The 25218-nt window shown below is 36.9% G+C and overlaps 1 long non-coding RNA gene across 4 annotated transcripts in view; it reads left to right on the plus strand.

The window, feature by feature from the left end:
- Window positions 1-6640: 6640 nt before the first annotated feature.
- Window positions 6641-25218, plus strand: part of LOC125329335 — a 96229-nt gene continuing 77651 nt past the window's right edge. For all 4 annotated transcript variants that reach the window (XR_007205127.1, XR_007205126.1, XR_007205125.1 and 1 more), the window contains exon 1: window positions 6641-6732. This is a non-coding gene — a long non-coding RNA (uncharacterized LOC125329335). The remainder of the gene's footprint in view (window positions 6733-25218) is intronic.

Genomic DNA, 25218 nt, shown 5'->3' on the forward strand with positions numbered 1-25218 from the left:
GCTACAGCAAGCAGTTGCAATTTGTTTGATGTTGTTCATCAAGGTTTCATTGAGAACAGGTGGCACATACCCAGGATGAGTGCATATTATCTGTCTTTAAATATTCTTGATAATAGAGCATATTTATACTGCTGGATGACATTACGTATAAAGGATGATTGTTTGACTGGGTAATAGGATTTATATAAAAATATGCTAAGCTACCTCTTCAACTTAAGATTGGTCTTGGGAAGTTTCTTTAAATATTATCAACTGAAGTAAGATTTTCTGTAGAAAGACTTAAATAAGCAGTCAGGACTTAGAGGAAAGAGCTTATTTTCCTAAAGGGAAGCTTAATAAGAATTTGAGTTATCTTAGTGTCTTAAAAGCTTTGCAACCATTTTTAAGGAATGCTGTTAATCAGATTTTCCTGTCTATTTGCCTGTATGCAAAGTGACAAGGAAAGGTGCATAACAGTAAACACCTACAATACATAGTAATAGCATTCTATAATGTTTTTTAAAACAAAATCAATAACTTGAGAACAGAAATTTTACTACCTGAGGTGGTAGTAAATGCAGATGAAGACCTACAAAGACATGTGCCAACAAACTCTTTAAAAGAGATTCTTTGATCTGAATCACTGCTTAGCAGATATTTTCTTACCCTCCTGTTTTATATTTTTTTAATATCATGACAAGCTTGACATACTTATTGCTCAAAAAGTAATACTTAAAATTAAAAACATACATACTTTGCTTAAACGTATCATCAGTAAGGAGAGCAAGCATTTTTGTGCTTCTAAATGTGTGTTCAATGGACTGGTTTTTTCAGACAGAATTACTCTTTTCATCTTCTTCTCTCTGTTCTCCAGACCTTTACTTAATCAGTCTCTTACACTCTCCTCTTCATTATTCTTATTTTGGCTGGCACACAATTCCAGCTTGATATTTCTATCACCTAATTACATTACTAGTAAATAATTATTCATTATTAATCAGCACAGATATGTTTCAGATATAACACTAGATATGGATGATGCAGTTATCCATTGTAAATTGACATTTCTGCTGGCTTTAGCCATGACTACTTCTTGTACCCAGTATGTTGAACTCACATTGTGTTTGTCTCCAAGATTCCTCTTGACAATCCTTATGTGGCAATGAACTCTTAATGGCAGAAATTGTCCACAGTCAGTTGTGGAAGTTTGTCCCAGAAAATCTAGCAATACATTTATGGTTTTATCCATTGCTATGGTTCTAAGAATAAAAAGATAAGTAATGACTTCCTAATTCTTCCCCAAAAGGTTGTCCAAACTTGGAAAGGCCTGGTTTCAAGCTGTATTCTCAAGTATTATATTTTTTCCTGCAGAATCACTCACAATATCAAGCTGGAAAAAATGTGCTTTGTGCACATAAATCCTAAAGGAAGTCCTCTGTTTTGTTAATTTAAAAACCTTGTCTGGGTCCATGCTCTAACATCATTACTAGTGTCAAGTTTAAAGCAGTAATTGTGATTGATTTACTGTTATCACTTGTGCCATGGCATATATGCAAAATAACATGAGTTCTCTTCTGCCTAAGATTTAGAAATTCAGTTTTCCAAGACTAGTCCTTTTGTTGGTCTGCAAGTCACATGTGAAAGGCCTTTGACATGTAATTTATCTCTGTAATTTATTATTTTTTTATCAATCAATAAATAATTTGATGAAGCCTGCTTTGTTCATGAAAATGTACAAATTATTTCACTATTTCTGGATCTTTTGAGTCACAGCTTTTTTTCCTGAAAATCAATGGCTGTGTTGGCTTTTTGTTGCATATCTCAGCATCTTCTGTTAATATCTCCCAGTGCATGCTGAGGTCTATACTCATTGTTTGACCTACGGGATGTTCTTCTCCTGTTAGTCACCAGGCATGTTTCAAAAGTTATGGAAGTGTTTTGCTAGCATTCCACAGCTAGTGAACAAAAGGCCAGGGAATGGCTTCTATAGGTTTCAGAATCCATACTATCTCTTTACCCAGAAATGTCTTGTTTTTCAGTGTTTCACCTAATATTGCTGATGCCTAGAGAAAAAGATAATGCAGTTTTTCTCAAATGTCCTTTGAGCATTTGCTTTGAGCACCAACAAATGTGTTTCTAAATATATTCTTATCTGCTTTGAGTATAACTTTCTTTCCTGAGATATTTGCAACTCTTTTTGAGTTGATAACTGAAAACATTTTAAGAACATCTGATCATGTAGTTTCTGCAAAGAGGATGAGAAACATCTCACATCTTAGAAGCTTATTTTAAAAATTATTATATGTTTATATCTCCAATGACTTCATTAAATCATCAACAACGTCTGGTGAGATTAGTTGACCAGTTGATAGACTGGCAAGGACTTTCTGCTAATACTCACTGGATTATTCAGTTTTCTCAAGTATTTAATGTAAGATTTGAAAGTGTCCTTGATTTTTTTTTAAATTAAAAAAAAATTATAATTATTGCAAAAATTATGAAGGTGTTTTTCAGTTATCTTAGATTTCCCAGCAGCCTCATAAAAGGACTTCATTGCTTAGGAATTGAGGTGCACCTATTACAAAATTCTGTTTAAGAACTGTAGTCTGAGTGGTTTTTGTTTGTGGCCTCTTCTACTGCCAGATGTACTGTGATTCTCCAGTCTGAGCCAACAAGCTTCCAAACTTGAGCTAAAAAATACATCCATCATCTCTTCATATAGGGTACATAGTTTGGATTACATGTAAAAGTTCAAACACTCATGACACAGAGCATCCGCAGCCTTTTCTAACTCCTCATAAACCTAAACAAAGTTTCAAATCAGTGTAAGAAATCCAAAGTAGTGAAAGGCTTCCATTAGCATACTCTTTTTGATAACTGAGGTGCCCTTCAAATAGACACATGCTTTGTGAATATGAGTAATTATAAAAGACTTAATCAAAAAGCACTTAGCAGATGTTATCTCAAGCACTGCTGATACTTTTAAGTGCATCTCCAAGTGGGCAACATCAGAAACGTAATTATCTTGAAGGCAAGGAGAAAATTCACTCAATGTTAATCTAAGAAGTGTTTTTTATACAACTTCAGCTCTTATGTGTTCTCCAATGACTGGTTTGTAACAGGTGAAGAAGGACAGGTTTATTTTAGGGGACTGAACAGGGGAACAAATAGAATCTTTTATCGAAGTTCACTAAAACAGTACCACAAACCAGCAGCGAGATTATCCCATAAACTATTTTAGTTTGGAAGTAGGCAAACAGACATAGTAAATAACATATCAAATTTTTTTTCTTTTTTCTTTTTTTTTCTTTATTCCATATATTATGCTGACAGTGTTATTTACCTGCACTGGAAATGGAGAAGGTTCAATCCTTTCTGAGCACTTTAATAGGACAGAAACAATATAATTGCATTGATTATTTTGTACTTACTTCTTGCTCTATTAGCAAGTGTATTTGCAGATGCTGATCTAGTAAAAAGAGACAGAAAAGCAACTTCCCCTAAATGAGACAGCATTCTTTCCTCCTCAGATCTGACAATTTTATTCCAAGATGGAGTTTCTTCTCTATAGAAAAGTTTGAATATTTCTTGTGGAATGAAAAGTTTGTATCTGTCCCTGTAATAATCCAGTGACACTAAGAATGTTTCAGATGTCTGAATGTTCAGTGTTCAGAACTGGGTACTTCCTCTGTCCTTCCTCTGTCCTTATGACTTTCTCTTTGTCTCTATGACAAAGATTCCCTATTGAATCTTTGTTGAGTTTTTAGAGGGAAGGACACCATGACTCCTTCGCTCTTTCTACTTAAGTGTTGCCATTCAACCATAAACTTGTTCCACCTAAAATTTCTTGTATGGCTTCAATTTTTATTTTGCTAATCTCAACTATATATTTCATACTTTCAGAAAGGATTCTTGGATATGCAATGAAATCCCTTCTTTTGAACAAAAGGATGTGAATGTGAACAAAAGAATGTAAATGGGAGGCATGTCTGTAACCTTCCTTTTGCTTTATGATGTGTATTCTTGGATATTTTTTTTAAATCACTGACTTTCGTATGTCTTCTAACCAACACTAATCCTTCTGTAAGAATTCTTAATATTTTCAAACGAGAAAAGAGATTATTTCTAATGAACAAAACCATTTCTTCACAGACAGTGTTTGCCAGTCTGGATTTTATCACTCTCTTCTCTGCTGCTGTTATTTTGACTTCGCTGCTACCACACAAATGGGCCTTTTTATGAGAAAGAGGTTCTTCACCAACAGTCTGTTTACTGTGTAAATTGAGGAACCCATCTACCTTTTTCTTCGTCATATAGATTTGCATCTCTTCACCTGCACATAAAGTATTTTCTTTAACCGGGTTCTTCTTCCTTTCCATTTTACTTAGGTGTTGTAACCGCTGGGCTCTGCCTAGCAGGCTGCTGCTCCCTGAGAGCTCAGCGAGGGTTTCCTAGGGCCACGTGATTAATCGCATCCTGGAGTCCATTTCGGACAGCCCTGCGATCTGGCTCCGGCAGCCAGCAGTGTCACAACGCAGTGGATGGTAAAGAAGGTAGAGAAGGGTCTCTCATGAGGGGTTGATCACACCTTTTCCCCACAATGTTCAGAGGTAGAGAAACAACGTGGTCGGCGTGTGGGACGGTTTTGTCAGGGGCCCAGGGGTGGTCCCTGGGCGGGGTTGGGGTACAGGAGCAAATAGGGAGAAACTGAGGGAGTGGCCAAGGCTAGGGAGGGAACAGGGAGAACATACAGAATCAGGGGATTAACAGGGCACCACATTTAGTACTTGCTTTTCTTAGCCAAAACATCTCACTTGTTTTAAATCACTTGGAGCCTCACTGGCTTTCCCTAGCCAGCATCATTTTCTAGTTTCAGTTTTGACAGAAGAGTATTCAAAAACTGGTTAATGTGAATGCCTTTGCTTCTGCTTATACCATATCTGCATTATTTCTCCCTTGCTGAAGTTTCAGTAATGCCAAAACTGGAATATCACTGTGAATCTCAGAAGAGGATGCTGTGAATTTATGTCCCTAAGTGACATTCACTTGACATATTAATCTTCTGAATTTCTGTCAGTATTCATGTCTTTCATGCACATTTAAAAAGATCTATCTTCGCTGCCTAATTTCATAAATGAGACACTTATGTTTCAAATTTGCAATAAAATATTGCATTGATTATAACTTACATTATGCAAATGAGAGAGATACTAGCAATATATAAAAAGCCCATTCTAGTGTTGTGACATCAAATTTTAGTTCACATAAAATAGAAACTCTATTCATACATAGAAATAATCCTTCTTGACTCGGAGTTTGCCACCTCCAATGATAGTTGTTTTGATCACTTCATTGCCTATAGCTCTGAGTGAGTTAGAGAGCTAGAAATGGCATAACCATAATGAAATTATATTAATATATTTAATCCAAAAACATGGTAACAGAAGCAATAACCCTCCTTATGAAAAATTCCTTGGATAAGATTCCCAAATTCAATTTATTTTTCACAATCTAAGGAACTATAAAAAAACCTGGAAAATCTGCTTATCTGAATCTGAGCAAGTATGGTTTTATTATATATTGGAAAGGACACAAGCTCAAGTAAGGTATTTTTCCCTTTTGCTTGTAACTCCTATGATGAAGGGATAGGTTTTGAGCATTGAAGTAGCGGATTTTTTAATGTTTGGCCCAATTACAGTTTGTTTTGGCAGAACACTTCTATTTGACAACAAATACATGTTTTCCATGTCCTAAATGATTGGTTTCCACCCTCCAAACATATTACTTCACAAGGCATCATTTTTCTTTGCAATAAAAATTATAGGAGGTAGAGATGTTTACATGGTACAGAGGAAAATAGTCAATAAAAGGGGGCTTGCTGGCTACCAACTTGCAGAGTACAATTGCCTGAACAAAAGGCTTAGGCCTATTACAGCCATCTGCTGACCCATTCGGTAGCAAGGCTTTTCCAAAAGTGTCCAGAGTAATCTTTTAGTTCTTTTAGTTGCAATATCTCTTTTCTTGGGGACAAAAAAAAAAAAAAAAAAGAAAAGTTCAGAATCTGTTTGTTGTACTGTTTCTCTGAATTTCATTACTCTGAAAGCCACACAGTGAGCGGTGTGCTGTTGGTGACAGCCCTGCCAAAGCTTTAGGCTTTTGCTGCTCTAGGTACAAAAAGTAAGCCCACAGTGAGAGCTGCCAGGGGCATCAGGCCTCCCTGTGGACAGCAGCTGACACACAGCAGTTCCCTCAGGAACAAGAGCCACCACAGTAGCAGCATGTTCTCTCAGGGCTCTGGCATTAATGTTTTTGCAACTCCTGTTTCACAGTGTCTGGCCGCCAGCTTGCTCTGATCAATTACTTCTTATTTTGCCTGTGTGTAAAGCTGGCACTGAAGTGGATCTGCACATTTCTGGCAGTATAATAGCAAAAAAGGTCTACTTGGTTAAGATCTAGTCAGGCACAAGTCACAGACAAGGGGGACGTTCATTGTGTAAAGTGCATATGCAGGGTGATGAACTTCACTCAACTAAGCCACAGAGATTTTCCCTGGCAGCCTTCTTATGTCTGAGCTTCCAAGTTGAAAGACGTCATGGGCAGCTGCTGGGGTTAATGAGATCAATCATGGAGTAAGTGGGGGCTTTTTCTCTTCCCTCAAGATGTGACAGCAGAGAGCAATCTGTAGGTTAGTTATGAGTACAAGCCTGGGCAAAATGAATAGGGGAAGAAATTCCACATGGAGATCATTGAGAGGTAGGTGGGCACTATCTCTTTTGTATTTAGATCTGACACTAATTCAAAGCTTCCACTGCAATGAATGGAACCTAAGATACTGTGAATTTGGGGATGAAAGAAACCCAGTCATTCATTTTAGGAAACCAATTAAAAATAATGATTACACATGCTCAGACAAAATGTGGTAACATGCGGCCTGCCTGATTAGTGTTTCATAAACCACTGTTGTATTTGATCATAAACGACACATAAAAAGAAATGTTGGTTTAATCCTTTGTTCCTAACTTACATGTTGCATATGAGCTTCCTATGAAAGAAAGCAGTACAATAAAGTCTGGTTACTACCTCCACAACAAAAAGTGAGCTCATATGAAATTCTAAATCAAGAAAACAGATTTTATTGGCAGCCATTTGTATGAAGTAATATACTCCAAGAACATAGAATTCCTTATTAAGGATAATAAAGAATGTAAGACTGTAAGTGTCATATTGGTCAAGAGAAATGTAAATGTATCTGAGAAAAGGATGAAAAAGAAAAGAACAAATGGATCAGTCATGAAAAATTTGAATATTATTTGGGTAAACAAAGCTCTTGTTATTCAATTCAGGTGAATGTTCTTGCCTTTACATATTATTGTAGCTTCATAGCTCAGTCTTTAGAGAACAGGCTTAGCTCTCTGGTGGTGACTTGCATTTGAAAACTGAACTAAACCATATGTTTAATGCAGAAGCTTCTTTTATACAAGTGAGATTTTCAACTTTTCATATGATATGTTTGAATCACTAATTGCTAATTGCAGATTCCCTCACTGTTCTTTTTAGTGACATATTTGTACCAACCACTGAAAGATTATATCGAGAGCATCAATTGGTGCATAAATATTTATGAATACTTAAGTGGAATAATCAAGTGTAATAAACTCTCCAGAGATACTCCTGGTATCTGAAGCGAATTTTAAGAATCATATAATATGTACATATATGCTGTGAAAAAGGTTAACATTTGCCTTGCCAGAATCCCTCTGTTATTAGAGGAATTAATTTGCTTTTGAGCTTTCCAAACAAACTTCTCACTTAAAACAGTTGTTTTTGGGGGGGAAGAGATCTCTAGGCTAGTAAGAATAATTTTATTCCCAGTTTACTTCTCAAGAGACAGCAGTGCCTCTTTAAGTTTGTGACTTAAAATTTTGTTAGCACTGTAGTTTTTCCCCTTCAGAAGTACAGAACTTCTGTAATTTCTTATGGCTTTATTAGCAGCAGAGGCTGAAAGGAGCCCTGCTCAGTAAGAAAACTAAGCACGGCAGTAGGCACCTACAAGGCACCTTGTTCCACCCTGTGCAGCTTTTCAAGTGGAGAAGCCTCAAAAAGTGCAAAGGGAAGAGAGTTGTTCCCCATTCCTGCTCCCATTTAGAAGGACAAGATATTGCTGCTGGATATCTAGAGGAATTTGCCATTGTTGTGGCAAATTTTGTGGAGTTGCCCTGTTTCTCTCCTTGGACTGAAAAAGAAGTACTGATTATGAAGTTTTATATTAGGATGTCTCTGACAACTCACTGGCTGCTCAGAAGCATAATTACAGGTAATATGTGTAACACAGAAAAAACTGATTCTGCATAATGGTGACATTTTTAGAGATTTTTATGGAAAAAATAGGTTTTTTACATATTTTGACAGAAACTGAGACCTGGAATGCAGATATAGCCTGTTACAGCAGGGATTACTGCAACAAGCATATTTCAAACCAGGAGTCCCGTGGAAACGAAGTATATATGGACAGATTCGTGGTAGATATTTCAGAGATGTTTATTTCTCCAGCCGCATGGCCGAGGCTCTGCTCAGGAACTCCACAGTCACGGGACCCGAGGGTCCTTGGCCACCCCGGGGAACACAAACCAACCAATGGGAAATGAAGCTGATCAGGGGCAGGGAAACCCCGTGTCTCCCCCCCAGGGCCCATCTCCCAGGGCTCCATGGCAGGGGAGGAGACCCCAACAATAGCCAATCCTACATATTCTCTCTTGCTGTCAGGATGCTAAGTCTCTGCAATTTATTATTTTAATACTCCAGTCATTCCAAAATCTTTCCATTTACTCCTAACTTCCAGTGAACTTAGTCTTGACACACAAAGCTGTATCATGTCGGCCTCACTGGAAAGAGAGCATTATCTGGGAATCTTGGCTTTAGGCTTTGTCATCACCATTCCTGAACCACAGCTTGGTCTAAGGGTTTGGACTGTAGCCCTTTACATTTCTTGTCTTAGCAGAGTCATATGTTAGACTTTAAATCTAAAAGTAAGATATTTAAGAACTAAAATTATTATAAATTCTTTTAAAATTTTTATAAATGAAGTTCTTAATCTAAATTTTACTAGTGATTTCCTCCAACTTTTTGTGGTACGACAACTGGAATTTTGATTCCAGAAATTAATACTCTCACATCACCTCTTAATGCACAAAAACTTCCATGAATTAAATATAAAACTAGGAATTCATTCAAATTAATCCTGTGTTACTTTTTATGAATTCTATTTCACTGTGGTTTCAAGGCTTCAAGCCTTGAACATTACTTTTTTGATGGCACATAACAAACTTGATGGCCCAAATACCCTGATTCAATTTCGGCAGTTCTAGACTATGATCTTGCAATGAATTCAGTGACGACAGAGATCATTACAAAAGTCAGGGATCAAGACCTGACACAAAGAAAAAACTAAACAGATCAGGGTCAGTGGTGTGTATGCACTGAAGAACTGATTCATGTGCTCATATCCTATTAACTGTTATTTAATGCTGAAGTGATTTGCTGAGTATTTCCCTGGAAGATTTGCATTTCAACTCATGCAAAATGAGAAGCACCACTGGCTATTTCCAATAGTCTCACAAGAAACTGGCAAAATATTGTCATTCCATCTGAGGCAGATCACAAAATCAAATGAAACATAAAATGCTGAGGGGTTTTTTTGATAATAACATAATCCATTTTACACCACATCCCCTCTCTCTATTTCATGCAAGTAGGTATTATAGGTAAGGAAGGAAGGAGGAAATGGTGTTATCCCTGTTTACTGAATAAAAGAATTCATCATCCAAAGCTTGGTCTTGCATATTTCATTACCATTAAACACACAGAGATAAATAAAAGAGTTCTGATGTTCCATTTTGATTTTAATTTCCAAAGGCATTTCATAAAGCTCTATAATGTATGTTCACCCAGTGATAACATTCTCTTTAAATAACTTTCAATATTAGTAGCGACATGATGATCTTTTTTCCCATTAAAAATGTTTTCCTCAGTGATAAATAATCAATGTCAATTATTTTGTCTCCATTTTGTGGAGAGATGAATAACCAGGCACAGCTAAATACTGCTGCAGAACAGGTTTATGTAGATGTATAACTTTATTCTATTAGTATACATTCATATATAATAACAACAAATGTATAGTTGTAACTCCTTTTTTCCTACTCCTCATATAGGAGAAATACTATTTAATGTGTTGCTGTAAAAGAAAGGAGCAGAACTACTTACTAAGTAGGGTTTTAAGCCTTCATTTAATTTCCTTTTTCTCTTGGGCCATAAAATAACTCATGAAATATGAGACATTTAGTATGACTAATTAATCCCCATCTGATGTTTTTTTCTAATATTATTACCATATTAATTAGCTAATTAGCCTAACATTGCCAATGGTAATAAAATGAAAGCAATACTGGAACCACTCTTGTTGAGTTGTAGTCTGGCAGACTTTATTGCATTTAAAGTATTTCTGAAACAAATTGCAGTTCTAGGGAGGGAAGGTAAGAATTGCACCCTGTATTAAATCTATTTGACACCACCAGAAAGTCTACCAGGCAACTTCAAGGCAACAGGCCTTTTATACCAACATGTGCAACTCGAGATACTGATGTTTCCTTTCCTTTCTATGAAAATAAAATAGTACCAAGTAAGAATTTTTAAGACAAGGAAGAGATGGTTCAAAAATTCAGCATATTTCAATTGAATACACAGATCGGTAGACAGATAGATAACAGTTAGGTAATCAGACATTATTGTGAGGGAATTGTTTAGAAGACTGACAAACCAGGCCAATTTTTGAACTTCACTGAATGAATTAGTGGTACATTTCTTGCTAAAGTTTTACTTGTGAATTATTAATCACAATCGCTACACATGCAACACTATTAGTCTTTTATACTCATGTGCTGAATTATCTCTGAATATACAATAACATAGGGCCAATGATCTATAGTTGCTAACAGTGGCCATCCTTCTTGGTGTTATTAGTCACTAACGTCCAAGTGATCAGGCTGGAGAACTCATTGATCAAGGGCCAAAACCAAAGGGATTTTCTCATCTTTCTTCTTGATTTTTCTGTACTTATGTCTGATGGTTTTATGTCATCTTCCTCTCCTCAGAAGGGGAGTCTAATCCATCCCAATCATGTTTCTGCGGTTTCCTTTGTTTTGTCAGTCATCCTTTTGTGTATCCAAGGAATGCTATTTGTACTCCTTTAGACTTATCTTTCTCTGTCTTGCACTTCTTCATTAATTAGACACGTGCCTTTATATGCCAACACACACCTCTTTGCTTGCCACTTTGGTGGACATACTGCCCATACACTAAGTAAAATGCTTATACATTTTTTTCTGATGACACCATGATACAAAATATCATCAAACTGTTTTAAAGCTATGTTAGTTTGCATATAATCATATTAAAGGCAATAATATTATTTATATCCTTATCATCACATTGTTAATTTGTAAGTGCTTTAGTTACAAGACTTAGGCAGCAGAGTGCCACCTCATGTTGATCGCAACTGAAAACAATTACTTTGACATTTTTCTATGGTAGCTATGCAAAGCATGTTTGGTTAACTCACCTCAGAGAATAATGAAAAAATGTTTATATATATTCAGGGTCTGAGTTCTGAAATATAAACTCATTACATTACAGCACTGGCAAAATAAAGAGGAAAGGAATAAAGTTTAAAAACCTCACTTTTCTTTCATTAATAAACACCACTTAAAAACTGTTTTCTTGTCAGACTACATCAACACTATTAGCATTAGACTTGGTTGGAGTTTTAAAGTTGTAGCAATAGTAAAGAGCCTCTCTGATGAGTTCAATTTGTAGTCTAATAATCTAAACGGAGTCCATGAAAGTAGTCTGATGCAATCCTACAAAAAGGAGGCTATGTCAAAATGAGGCTTATCCTGCCATCAGTTATTGGTTCCATGCAATCTTCACTCAGTACTCTGTCCAAGCAGTTCCTTAGATGTGCTCAAATTGCTTATACAAACAAGCGCTCATCACAGTGTAAAAGGATCAAGACAGTAGAAAAATGTTCGATGTTTACTTCCCAATTTTATAGCTGTCCTCAGAGCAACTCAAATCTCAGCAAGACCCCCTGAAGTGGGTGATACCACTATCACCTTAGAACACATACACTCACATTAGTCATACTACAATGACATTTAAACTGTGCTTGCTTATCTGAAGAGAAAGAAATCATAAATCCTATCTTAAGCTTTCCTAGAACTTTTTGCTTGTAGCTTTTTCACTGCAAGTTCACCTTTATTATCTTTTTTCCTCAGGTGCTTGTTCCCACTGGCTGATCCTAATCCTAGGACCTGATATACCACCTCCACAAGTGCCTGGCAAAACTTGCTCTAAATCAAATGTTTTGTTTGGATTTCTGTTCCATTCTTGTGGATAGCTAAAGGAAAGTCTTTGACTAAAAAGTGTTATTTTCTTTCATTATGTTCTGCAAGACACCTTGAATTATACTCTTCTGTGCCAATGAATGCATTTAAAACACCACAGGAATGAAGGAAGCAGCCTGTTTCCTGAGTTTTCTCTGGGATAACTTAGGTGAAAACATGGGAAATCTTGACTAATTGTTTGTGCAAAGCTACTTTATATTCTCACCACAGTTGAATCTCATTCATTTATGACATTGAGAATTATTTGTGAATAGATCTAAGAACCAGGAAGTAAGGGAAGTTAGTCTTATAGCATAAGATACACAGATTATATCTTTACAATGTATTTAGTGCTTTAATCAATGATCGTGTTTTGCAGTTTGTTGTTGAAGTGAATTGCTTTTGAAAGGTACAAATGGTTTCCAAAAATGTATTTATTAACATATTTTCTCTATCTTTAAAATGAAAAAGCTATTACCCATCCCATATGGGCATTTCCAGAGAAGTTACCATTTCACTCATCAACAGTATAGTAAATGCAAATCGACTTATAGATGAAAACCAATATTTTAGCTAGCACATATATTTCTCAAACTCACATCTATTGAATGTCAGCTCCGTGTTATGTTTATTTCTGTACAAGGGATTTCTAAAATGCTCTTGGAAGTTGTTCACCTTGTTAGATAACTTTTGAAGTTGAAAGAGTTTTTCTTCTCTGCTTGTTACTGAACAATGTTCTTATGTTTATCAGTGCAATTAATATAGTTACATATCACATGTTTGTTGATTATACTTCTTCAAATTTTCAGATGTCATGGAGAATGCAAAAAATATCTTTTGCAAATGGAGGGGAGAAGGGAAGTAGATATTACTAGAGCTGTTAATCAGAATATTGTTTACTGTCAAGTTAAAAGTTCACTTCTTTATCAACTTGAGGAAGGTCTCTAATTTACTCCCATGCCATACTGGAAGCCATTCTCTCCCAGCTCTCTTATGCCAGAAGAACCCCCAGAAGATATCTCACTGGGTTGGACAAAGGATCCATTTAGCTCAATATCAAATCTCCACAAGAGACAAAAGAAGTTATCACTACTGTATGCATGCTCTGTATGTACTTGTCACCACAAAGAGCATACAAGTTTGAGGGCTGTGTACAGCCCACTCCCATCACAATTAATACTATCCTCAGTTGTTGAACGAGAAATCAGAGGGCACGTACCTGACTTTGCCTCTTACAACCTATTCATGGGCCTGTTGTCCGTGAAGTCATTCAAATGATTGCTGAACCTGCATATGCTATGTTCCTCCAAAATTTACTGCTGCAACAAGTTCCAGAAGATTGCTTATTGTTAGATAAGATTTAAACATTTGTTTAAACCCAATCTCCTATTAGTTTCCATTGTCCTCTGATTTTACTGTTACATTTTCAATCTATAAATCAATTTATGATTTTGTAAATGTTAATCCTATCCCTATCAAGCAAAAATACAGGCTGGAAGAAGAATGGATTGAGAGAAGCCCTGAGGAGAAAGACCTTGGGATGTTGATTAATGAGAGCTCAACATGTACACTTGCAGCTCAGAAAGCCAACTGTATCCTGGACCTCATCAAAGGAAACATGGCCAGCAGGTAGAGGAAGGTGGTTCTCTTCCTCTACTCTGCTCTTGTTAGACCGACCCCACCTGGAGTACTGCATCCAGCTCTGGAGACCCAACATAGGGAAGATGTGGACCTATTGGAGCAAGTCCAGAGGAGGTCCATGAAGATGGTCATAGAGCTGGAGCACCAGTTCTATGAAGACAGGCTAGGAAAGATGGGGCTGTTCAGCCTGGAGAAAAGATACAGGGACACCTTACAGCATCTGGAGAGGGACTTTTTATAACACCATGTAGTGATCAGACAAGTGGAATGACTTTTAACTGGAGCAGGGTAGATTTACCATGAGGGTGGTGAAATACTGGCAAAAGTAGCCCAAAGAAGCTGTGGATGCCCCATTCCTGGAATTGTTCAAGGTCAGGTTGGATGGAACTTGGAGTGACCTTATCTAGTGGAAGGTGTCCCTGCAGTGGCAGGGGCTTGGAACTAGATGATCTTCTAGGTGTCTTTCAACCCAAACCATTCTCTTTTCTGAATTGCAATTGCCAGCTCTGACTTCAGTCTTACTTACATCTGACTTAGATACTTTCTCCTAGATGCATTACTTTTTAATTTAATAAGCTTAAGTGAAGCGAGCTTGCTACTATTTTGTTGAAATTCTACCTGATATCTCTGACAGACAGTATACGTCAGTTCCCTACATGTTTAATGATAAGGTTGACTTGTATTCTTCTTTTGGATTAGATTTTGATTAGTTGTTGTTTAAATGATGCAGCACATATATTCAAGGTGTTTTTTTTTATTGCAGCAGTCACTAATAAACTCACTTTTAAATGAACAAACCATACCTAGCTAATTGTAAGAAAAGGTACTTTACATACTTTTCCTGTAGGTGTAGTATAAAAGTCCTGGTTCTTCCGAATATCAAAGCAGAAGCTTTGTTTTACTGTAGGCTTGTAATGTTCCTTTTTCTTAGGAATAATTGGAGTTGGAGGAGTTGGAGGAGTTGGAGGAATGACATAATTTTTACTTGATGATAATGCTGCTTACAAGCCAGGCTCTAGACAAATTGCTCTTCCTAGTCATTATAGAGAATCTTACTAAATCTTCATAAACATAAGTAATCCAAGAATTTCTGATGACTATGAACTCTTCAGACCTTTTCACACTAAACATAGAGACTCATTTGTATCTGTGATCCCCTTTTCTCTTAAGCTATTAAAAATTTACCTAAAAAAACACTCTCAGACTTACCATATATTGCAAGTCTACCAAAGTCAGGTTGTTATATGTGCTTCAGTGTGTAAAAGGCACTGTGACAGAGGCTGTTCAGTGACCACTTCCTCTTTCCCTGGGGAGGATGTATTTTTCAGGACCTGACAAGTATCACTTACTCACAGAACCAAACAATCCAGAAGTGCTCCAGCTGGGAATTAATTTAGCAGGGATATAAGATACCTTCAATGAGAAACAGGAAGATAAGTGGATCTAATCTTAGTTACTCCAGGCATCTTACTTAGCTGCTGCTAAGGTTAGGAACCTAGGCTGGCCAGGAATCATTGAACTCCAGACAAATCTGTCTCAACAGCGAATACTAGTTCTGCCACTCAGTATGAACAGCCATTCCTCCTGGAATTGCCTTTGGATCAGAGGTGAGAATAATTTCTTATCTAGTTCTTCTTTACAGGATAAGTATGTTCTCAGATCCAGCAAATACACATAGATTTCCATCATTATCAATAGCAAAGTGTCTGGTTGAAGATGCTTTGTTATAAAGCAAACTTCTGCTTCTGTACACTGAGGTAAATCCAAAGTATCACACACAGTAAGCTCCTTGAGACCAGAATCTGACCCATGCTTTCAATTACCTAGTATTTTTTTTCTAGTGGAGACTGTACTACAACCTTCAGTATTAAAAATGAGCATTCCATTATTCCATTTTTCTGAGTTTATGAATTAATGTCTCATTCAGTAGCTCCAACTACCTGTAAATTATTATATGAATGAAGAAAATACTTCTAAATCCTTTGAATTCACTAAAAAGAAATTCATTAAAGTTTAGAAGACAAGGGCATTGTATCTATGAGGGCAGATGAAATCTTGGAATCTGAGCTTAGACCTCTCAGCAACATCATACAATGCTCTTCGTAGAATCACAGGATCATAGAATACCAGGCTGGAAAGGGACTTAAAGGATGATCTGGTTCAACCATTCTTGGAAAAAGCACAGTCTAGACAAGATGACCCTGTACCCTGCCCAGACAAATCTTAGAAGTGTCCAACACTGGGGAATCCTCCATTTCTCTGGAGAGATTATTTCCATGGCTGATTGTTCTCGCTGTGAAAAATTGTCCTCTTGTGTCTAATTGGAATCTCCCCAGGTGTAACTGAAACCCATTACCCCTTGCCTGTTCCATGTGACTCCTTGTAAAAATGGAGTCTCCATCTTGTTTGTAGTCACCCTTTAAACAGTGGCACATAGTGATACGGTCTACCTTAAGCCTTCTGTTCTAAAGGCTGAACAAACCCAGTTCTCTCAGCCTTTCCTCATGTCAGGCTTCCCAGTCCTTTGATCATCTTTGAGATCCTTCTCTGGACCCTTTCCAATCTGGCCACTTATTTTTTTGCCCAACAGGGACCAAAAGTGAGCACATTATTCCAGGTGCAGCATGACCAGTGCTGAGTAGAGTTGGATAATGGCTTCTCTGCCTCTGCTGGTGATGCCCTTGTTGATGCAGCTGAGCATCCCACTGGAATGATTTGCTGTAGCAACACACTGTTCACTCATATTGAGCTTGTTGGCCACAAGGACCCCTAGGTCCCTTTCCAAAGAGTCACTCCCCAGCTGGGTAGACCCAGTCTGTGCAGCAGTCCTGGATGATGTTTTCCTAGGGGCACTTGTCCTTGCTGAACTTCCTAAGGTTCTTGTTTGCTCACTCTTCCAGCCTATCCAAGTCTTTGTGTAGGGTGGCTTTCCCTCCCAAAGTATCCATCAACAAACTTTAGAATAACTTTGGGTGGCTCCCATGTGGCCCCATAGATTTGTGTGGGACTGCTTGGTCACAGATCATTTCCCCTTGGATATGGAGGGTTCCATTCTGCTCCCTATCTCTGTCTTTCAGCTTGGGAAACTGGATACCCTGCGAACCACTGGTCTTACTATTAAAGACTGAGGCAAAGCAGCCATTAAGTACTTCTGCCTTTTCTTGATCCTTTGGCACTATATTTCCCCCTGCATTCAATTAAGTGCAGAGATTCGCCTTAGCCCTCCTTTTGTTGCTGATGTATTTGTAGTAACAATTCTTGTTATCCTTAATGACAGTAGCCAGATTAAGTTCTTAGCTGTGTTTTGGCTCTTCTAGTTTTCCACTTCACAACCTCACAACATCCTTGTAGTCCTACTGAGTTGCTTGCCTCTTCTTCCAAAGCTCATCGACTCTCTTTTTTTCCTTGACATCAAGACAAAGCTGTCTGCTCCACCAGGCCAGTCATCCTCTCCACCAGTTCATTCTTTGCTTGGATACACTTGATCCCATCTTGCAGGTCACTTATGAACATGTTAAAAGGGCCAATATCAATCCTTGGGGGACCTCACTTGTGACAGGTTGCCAGATTGAAAAGGGGCATTTGCCACCATTCTCTCACCCCATCCGCCACAGAGACCCCTTGTCTCGACCACAATGCCTCAGTTTCTCCAGCAGGAGGCTGTGAGGAACTGTGTTGAAAGCCTTGACTTAATTGCACTGGATAAAAAAACCTTTCCTAAAAGGAGATAATGGATCTGTTGTTGGTTTCAGAACAGTTCTTGGAGGCCGAGCGTCTTGAACTGTCACAAAATGTTGCATCCATCTTATCTATTAACAGCCTAGGGAAAACCATTTCAGAATGTAAAAAGTTTGAGACTGGAGTTCACTTCTCAGGGTTACAGCTTCTAATGGACTGACTGTCACTGATAAGAAAATGATGGAGGAGCACAATGTTCTTGCAATCTCATTAGCTGGATATATTGTGTGATGTTAAAGTTACCAACCTGCAGAATACTAACACACATCAGCTGCAAAAGAGTGTGAAGGAGAAAGCAATTTAAAGTTATACATGAAACTTTTATACTCTAGTTGTTTCTCTGAAATAACAGTTTGCAGGGCTGTTTTGTTTGGTTTTGTTTGCTTGCTTGTTTTGTATTCTGTGCTTACCTCTTTTAAGACACAGCTTAGTTGGTGTTAATATTAATATAGTAAAAAAATAGCCCTCAACACCAACCAATTGGGAAACCAACCAACCAAAAACCCGTCAGTACAAACAGAGAGTATTTCTTGGATGTGTTTTCTTGTTCCAAGGATTTTTTTTTCACTTTTTTTGTGTCCCTTATGCCAAATATTTCAGTGATGTTGCCTTCTTTTTCAGAAAAGGATTTGAAAATACCCAATAAATTACAAATGGGATTCACTCCTTACAATTGCTTGACTGTCTAATACAGCTATTAGAATGTAAATGTGACATTTCTTACCTAGGGGAAAATCTAAACAAAGAGGCTGACCTTCAGTTATTTATACATTTGTAATAAGCCCACCAATGCTATTTTGAAATTGGATGTCACATGGATTGCTAAATATGATGTAAATACCCCTCCATACATCTTCAGCCTAATCAATAATTTTCCTCTTAAGGTAAAACACTTTTGATGTAATAGAAACTGTCATTCATAAGTCTTTCAGAGACAACTCAGTAGAAGAAATGTGGACTGAGAAACAAGAAACAATGAAATATTTATGGCTTTTCCTTCAAACTACTCAACCTGGAGTTGTATAAAGTGGGCTAAGCTGGTCATAATACTTTGCAATTGTTAGCTAAGAACTACTTGTGATAATCTTGTCTCTGCAGTAGCTTTAGGACAATTTTGTGACAGGTTTGTCTATGTTCTTAAGGACTTTGTTTCTTTGGTCTTGTTGGATCCTGTTTCATAGGTAAGCTAAATTTCCTTAAGAGTCTGGAATAATTTGATTCTGGCTGTTCCTTCCCCTTAGAGGTGTTGCCATCTCCATCACATATGTACCTTTAATGAAAAATGTACATGTGCTAGAGATACTGTTCCAGATACATTCAACTGCTTTCCCAGCAGCAGGAGCTACCATGATCTCTCCATGTAGTTCAGGAATGACCCATGGGAACATGCTAGAATTATGGCATAACACTCAGGTTAGAAGCAGGTAGGGGATTTTGTGTTCTTTGCTGGTAGTTGGGAACTCAGAGTCACCATGAGGTATATAAACTTCTCTTGCCATAGAAGGAAAGGTACATACATTTCAAAATGCATCACTTGAGACATCAGGGTAATCTGTACATCCAGATCTCTGTGGGGGTTCCGAGTATGGTCAAGTGCTGGTTTTAGCCTAAGAATTTTAAAGACTTACCCATGCATTTTGCAGATGATCCATCAAAAGCTTTTAAGCGTGTGGTGGCAAATTTCTTTTAAGAGTGTTGTAGTCCATTGTCTCTGGGGTCAGCTCAGGTGTTTGTAAATACTCATTTCATTTTCCATATGCAACAGCACAAATTGCACATATGCATGCTAATCTGCATGTCAGTGAACTGTAAAGGTGTTAACTTTTCTATAACACAGATGATTTTGATAAAGAAATAGAAAAATGCTGCACTCAAATTAGTGATATCAAGCATGAGGGTACACAAAAATGCATCAGAACACACAAATATTTCAAAGAATCATAGATTATTCTAAGTTGGAAGAGTCCCACGGAGATCATCGAAGTTCAGCTCCTTTCTCTGCATAAGACAGCGCCAAGAATTGTGCCTGACAAAGTTGTCCATGTTCTTGTCAGGCTTGGTGCCATGACCACTTCCCTGGGGATCCTATTCAGTGCTTTGTTCAAGTTCCCTCTTGGTGCAGAATCTTTTTCTAGTATTCAACCACATGGCACAACTTCAGGCCATTCACTCATTGGTCACCACAGAGAAGAGATCAGTGCCCACCCCTCCTCTTCCCCTCATGAGAAAGTTGTAGACAGCAATGAGATCTCCCCCTGAGTCTCCTCCAGTCTGAACAGACCAAGTGACCTCAGCCATCCCTCCAGACCCTTCACCACCTTTGTAGCCCTCCTTTGGACTCTCTCCAATAGCTTTATATCTTTCTTATATTGTTGTGTCCAAAACTACACACAGTACTCAAGATAAGGCTGCACCAGCTTAAAGTGGGGAAAATCACTTCATGTTTCCTTCCTTTATGGTTAATGAAAGATCTGTGGAACTGCAATTTAATTTTCCCTTTTATTCTCATATGCATCACTGTACATTCTATATCAATGCCAACAAGGGACTCTAAAGCTTAGCTTTGTAGAATAAAATTTCTCTACCCTTTGATTTAGAGTGAGGTGACTATCTAATTCTGTTTTCTAGAATATTCTTTGCAATATGTGGAGCTTTTGCCACCAAACCCATCATACTGAACTGAAAATAACCATCCTGCTTCAGTACAGTGCTTCTACTGGTATTTCTAAGGTAGTAAGTAAGGAGTCATTAGAATAATTTGCAATTATCTGATGACAGAATTACCAGCAGAATATAGATCTTCAAAATATTGCTTGTAACTTTTTGTTTGTTTGGTTGGGTCTGTTTTATAGCCAAGTAGACATGGTGAGATGGATTATTGTTCTCTATAGAAACAAAATAAAATGAGAGGTCTCTTAGTTATAGATGTCATAAAAATCTTACCAAATACATGATAATTTTCAAATCACCCTTTTCCTCTTTAACTAGAGAAAATCCTGTTCCTCAACTGGCACAGTAAAGACATAGGTAAAACTTAGGAAGGCTTTCCATACCTGTAACACAACCCTCTTCTCCCTGCAGATCCTTTGGTTGTCTCATGCAGCTCACCACACATTTATGGAAATGTCATGGCATACTTGCTTCCTCATTCAACCAAGGACTGGAGGAAGGGTTTTTCTGACAGAAACTAGAATCTCAAGTTTTAACTATAGAACAGAAGTAAAGAGCTAGAGAAGCAGAAGCTAATATTTTCAAAACTGATTTTTTTTTTTTCTTTTTTTTATTAACAATGTTCAGATTTCAATACCTAATTTAGGGAAGGCTTCCATGGTTTTCCTATACAATGAAAATGCTGTGATCTTGAGCAGAGTTTTAGCTAAACAGAATCAAATATATTAAGCCTTCTGGAGGTAAAGCTAATACATAAAATATGTTTACTCTGGATCATTTGTTTGATTTCATTACAAACCTTAATGCTTCCTTTGAATATTTTGAAAAGTTACCAAATTTCCTGAATTCCCCCTTCTTTTGAACTTGCCTTTCTGGCTTCCTCTTTCAACAGAATTTGATTTAAGGTTTTCAAGGGCACATTCATTCTTTTCTTTGAAATGAAGCCAAAGTCCTTAAAGTCTCAAGTGAGAGAATATATTAATTAGAAAGAGTGGGAAAGAGTAAGAGTTTTTCAATATTCTAATCAGAAAGAGCTATAAACCATTCCCCAAATGCACACTTCAAATGAAATATTTAATTTAAGTTTTAAATTTGAAAAATGCTGACAATTCTTATTCTTAGGATTCAACATTTGTATATGTGCTCTTGTTTGTTTGTTTGTTTGTTTGTCTGCCGGTTAAAGGAGCTTTGAAAACGTTGTGGGACTAAGATGAAATGCCTAAACTGAATGTTAATTGAAACTGGTCACTGCATTTTGTGGAGTAAAAATCCCAGCTCAAACATGTGATTAAAAGTTTCAACCTTACAATTGCATATCTGGATGGCCATAAATACATTTTGAAATCAAACTCTAGGTTGATGATAGAAAGCCATTTGCACCTGTCACATGTGATTGGACTTTTATGAGACAATTTTGTCTCTAGCTTTTGAAGTGTTCGCTCTCTTGAGTGCTTATTATCTTTTTGCTTGGCTATTTTTGCCATGTAGATCCATTTAATTCAGAAAAAACATGATTGGTTATGCTGTAAAATGTAACAAAATTCAATGTCATATTTTAGTACATGGTAGATGTCTTAATGAGAGATGCATGAAAGAGTCTCTGTGAAAATTGTTCTTTAAAGCATTTTTGGTTTTATTCTTTTTATTCTAGATTGGTTACATTTTTGAAAATATCCCTCATGCCATTAAAAAAAGGAACTCAGAAATGCTCTGAGATGTTTTTGCAGGAAGTACAGCTACAATTCTAATTTCCCACTTAGCTTTGCTTTTTTTTTTTTTTTTTTTTTTTTTATAGTCCTGTTAATCAGTTCTTCCCTTGACAGAGAGTGGAATAAATTCATCCATTACATTGTTTCAATTTTTTGTAAGAGCTCACTGTATATGTAAAGAATAACCTTTATATGGCAATTCTACTTTTTAATCTCTTAGCTAGACTGTTGTATCTTGGTATTGTAGGTCTGTGCCAGCTACTGGAATAACCCAGCACATTCTGACACTTGGATTTCCATCATGGAAGGTATTTTATATACTGCATGAAGTGTTGTCACAAGCTCTTGCTGCTTATGAGACCTCATGTCACCAGGAAAAAAGCAGCTCCTGTCAGATACCAATGATGAGCTGATTCCTTGCCTCTTTCCTCAGCTCATCATTCACTTGCAAGAAAAGTGGAATTATCCCAGCTATTTGCTGCTCTCCAAGTCACATTTTTGTGACTAATTGACTAGGATCGCGGTGAAGAAATATCATCAGTGAGTTTTTATTACCTTTAAAACCTCGTTTTTGTAAACCTGCAAAATATTCAGGAATAAAGGTGTAATGTAGTATCATCTGAAGGACAAACAAAATTTTAACCTTCCATCTACATGCTTGAGACACATTATGTTGTTGTTAGTAGGACAAAAAAATCCCATATTTAAGCTAGTATAAATTATCCCATGGCAAATACCAGTAAGAGCAGCTTCATCTAACACGATTATTAAATGTGGATTTTTAATTAAGAGATATTTGCAATATAAAAGGAGCTTTCATCTGTGTAGAAAGGATACCTAAAATATTTTAATTTCTATTTTTTACACTGTTCCATTTTTTAATTACTATATTTTCTTGTACAGTGAACTTTTGCAGTATATAGAATTCAAAAGGTACTTTTTAATAACATCTTTTTCATATTTACTATAGTGAAAGCTGGGCACTCTGACCCTAATTAACATTGTATGCTATTTTTCACAGCCTGAAGGGACCAGCTAAATTTTCCTTGCTGATCATAATCAAAAGCCTGTTTGTTTAGCAATCATTATTATAATAAAAAGAGAGCGAGTGAGAAGGAGAGAGAGACTACTTATATATGTGTCTATGCCCATACCACAAAGAGGTCTGCTTTCAAAGCAGAGCACAAAGAAGAAGTCTCTCAGCTCCCAGTGATGTTAATGGAAGTTCTCCAACTAAATCCCTGAACATCCCTTTGAAAACATACTAATGTAGATAAAAGTGTAGGCTTCTTCTTTCTTTCAGCAAAGAGAAAATCTGGTCAGATTTATTTTGCCCCTCCTCTCATTCTGGTACACTATTTTAGGTGGGCTTCTTGAAAACTCTGCTGAGAGACATATCTACACTCTTCCTTCAAAAACAATTCTCTAGTTCAGAAATAAAAGCAGTCTTCATCAGCTTTTTTTTTTTTTTAATGCTGCTAAATTCTCTTTTCTTCTTACCCTGAAGAGGCTATCTACAAGGGAGAGGTGAAACTGTGATATAAATTGCTCTCATGCTTGGGGGAAGGGAAGTCACTCAGTTTGGACCTTAGGGGCTCCAAAAGGGAACACTCTAGGGCAAAAATCTTCCTGTCTTTATCATTCACTTGCAGAAAACATCTTCAGTAAGTTGTTGAAATGAAGCAGGGCTGAAGAGCTTGCTCTTCGTAACTTGTTGGGGTAATCTGCAGTGTCAATTCCTGCATAAGGGGAAGAGCAGGGTGCCCACTGGGACTGGCCTCTAAGGAAAGGCTGGGTCAGAAGCCAAATGTATAACCAGAAAAGAAGGCTTACTTTTCCTGTTGCAGAAAGGGACCATTTGAAAATAAAATTGCACAAGGAAGTTGGAACAGGTTTTCACTAGTGACTCAATTTGTACTCTGTTTTCCACTCAAGGAGTTTTTTAAGAATATTGTGCCATTGTTCTTTTCATGTGTTTAATAAGGTTGTATAATTTCATTTCTGGCATCAAATTCACTTCTTGTTATAATAAATGTATTCAATTATATTAATATTTTATACAAGTATTCATATTTTATATGTGTAAAGCAATTGTTTTAATATTTTTGTTTTCTTTTTAAGAAGACATATTAAAACTTCAGCTTTCAACTCCATCTTGGAGCCAAGTTAACCTTCTAATTGCCAGATTTTCTCTGGAAAGGTAGTTCTGGTGTTTGGTCTAGTTCTATTCTCTATGACTGAGATTTGAATATCTGTGCCAAGAGAGTAAAGTTCTAGCACTTACAGAATAATTGATTATCTCAGCTAAGAAGTCAGAAAACGTGTAATGATTATGAGTGCAAGGAAGGAAAACAAAACCAAAACATTATTTTCCTTAAAATTAACAAAACCATGCATTTTTAATGTCATAGAGCTTCAGAAGAGCTACATTTTTGTAAGATAAGAGCTGATTTATTCTGTTTATATCTCATGGTTAATTCAGAAAAACTGAAATATTACAGAGGAATTGTAATTATTTTCTTTTTTTGTATTCAGAATTAACTTCACAGTAGAAGGAATGTGGAGACTATATTTTCAAAGTTATAATTTCCTGTAAGACTAAGCTCATGTATTTAAGATAAACTAGGATTAAATGCATACAAATAAGTATATATATGTAATATCTCATTTCCTTTTTTTGTCAATATTGTGTGGAGGTGGAAACCTTACTTTCATAAGAAGCTGGAGACAGCTGGGTGCAAAAGGCAGCATTTACAGCCAGTTTCTCATTTCTGCTTCGAGTTTACAGAAAACAGCCTGTACCTTCCACAGATCACCACTATAATAGAAATGTCTTTTTTCTTTGTTTTTATTAATTTCCCCTTTGTTAAAAAGAACATGATCTACTCTTCAAAGTGAAGAGTTATATTCATTTTTTTTTTCTAGTGATAGTATGTTTGCCACTCAAACTTAGTTGCAGATCATCACCCAGATATGTCAAACTACTGAAGTTTTTAATTATGGAAACTGTTCTTGACGAAAAAATATTCATGACATGGTTT

The sequence above is a fragment of the Corvus hawaiiensis genome, chromosome 1 (assembly GCF_020740725.1).
Source record: "Corvus hawaiiensis isolate bCorHaw1 chromosome 1, bCorHaw1.pri.cur, whole genome shotgun sequence".
Taxonomy (NCBI): domain Eukaryota; kingdom Metazoa; phylum Chordata; class Aves; order Passeriformes; family Corvidae; genus Corvus; species Corvus hawaiiensis.